Source organism: Siphateles boraxobius, unplaced genomic scaffold (genome assembly GCF_051911475.1).
Source record: "Siphateles boraxobius isolate OS27281-9 unplaced genomic scaffold, OSU_SipBor_1 12, whole genome shotgun sequence".
Lineage (NCBI taxonomy): Eukaryota > Metazoa > Chordata > Actinopteri > Cypriniformes > Leuciscidae > Siphateles > Siphateles boraxobius.
Genome location: NW_027508722.1, coordinates 3330435 through 3332395, shown reverse-complemented (window position 1 = coordinate 3332395; position 1961 = coordinate 3330435).

Sequence of the window (1961 nt, the reverse complement as noted above, 5' to 3'; positions counted from 1 at the left end):
TCGAAATAGATATCCGGCGACATGACGCTCCCAGTCTGGGACCCTGGGACAAGAACCAAGGCTTCTTCCAAATTGATTGGGAACGAAGGCATCCGCACGTAACCCTCATCAAGCGGAATGGATTTCCCCTCGGGGAAAACCCCTTGGCTCTTAACCACCACTGTAGAGCTCTCGTGTGTAGCAGGCCAGAAGGTATCACGCTGGACGCTGCTGCCATGAGACCCAACACTCTCTGAAAGTGTCTGACAGTGATGGCTTGGCCTAGCTTTATCCTGGACACTGAGGTCAGGATGGACTCGATCCGAGCAGGAGACAAATGTGCCTGCATCGTGACTGAATCCCACACCACTCCCAGGAACAAGGTTCTCTGGGCTGGTGCCAACACACTTTTCTTTGTGTTGAGTCTCAACCCCAGGCTTTGGATGTGGGTGAGGACGACAGCTCGATGCCGAATCGCCAGCTTTCGTGACTGTGCAAGTATCAGCCAGTCGTCGATTTAATTGAGCACTCTGATGCCCTCGAGCCTCAGAGGTGCTAGAGCTGCATCCATACATTTGGTAAAGGTGCGAGGGGAGAGAGCTAGGCCGAACGGAAGAACCCGATATTGGTAGGCTTCGCCCCCGAAAGCGAACCTCAGGAACTTCCTGTGAGACGGAAGGATGGAGATGTGAAAGTAAGCGTCTTTTAGATCAATCGTGACAAACCAATCCTCGGACTGGATTTGCAGAGATGGGGGACTCGAGTCACATGACTTGACTCGAGTCAGACTCGAGTCGCAAATTTAAGGACTTGAGACTTGCTTGACTAAATTAAGAAAATGACTCGACTTGACTTTGACTTGAGATCCAATGACTTGAGACTTGACTTGACTTGAACTGTATGACTCGAGAATGACTTGATATACATTTATCATCGCAACATCAATTGATGAACAAAATGAAAGCAACGGAACCATTGACGCCAGTCATCAGATTCTTGACTGGGTCTTGTCAATCAGATTCTTGACTTTCTGCACAAGCCCAGAAAAAACATACATCGAGGTGAGCGCGCTAAATACAAAAACATCTCCCAGCATCGTTTCTTTTTTGATATAAACACTAGAAATTTACTATATTCATACAAGAAGATTTGCTGTACGCATAACTGGCAAGGGATATCTGACGACCATCACAACCTCGAACAGTCGAACTTCATTCACCACGTCTAAAAGGAAGCTATGGCTTGTTTAACATGTTTGTTATAGTTAATTTGACTATCTTTAAATCGAGAATATTGGTCAAAACAGCATGCCTCTTTATACACAATTATGTTTTCAAATGTAGCTTAATGTTGTCAATACTCAAATGATAATTAATGATGTCATATGTTTTGTATAACATTTGCCCCATTTCTTTTTAAATCATGCTTTAAAGCCAAATATGTCGTTCTTTCCAATGACAAAAAACAACATAGAAAACTGGTAATGTTTTGTCGTGTTTTATGTTTCTCTTAAAGCAGGGCTAGATGTTATCAGGGGTTACATCTATTAGATGTTATCAAAATGCCAGCAGAATTAATATTGCACCCGAAATTCAAAATGTGGTGGAAAAAAATGCCCTAGTATGAGTTATTTTCATAATTATAACATATGATATTAAAAAAATATTTCCAGAATATTGACGCGATTGCAAATGTGATAATGATTTTATAAAACAGTTCAGTAAACAAAGAGTGAATATTGTGATGTGACATTTAGACATAGCCTTGTATTACAAATATTTTCTGTTTTTGCTCGATTTCTCCAATGACAATAGTTCCAAACAAGCCACAGAAAGAGTTATGCGTATTTGTGATTCAGTGACCTAGTTGCTTAGTTCCAGAACGAATCTGCCGTTTTGAACATAAGTTAAATGAATGCTTCTATGACTCGTACATTAATACGGTAATTTGGCGCCACCCATTGGCGGTTTTAACTTCATAAT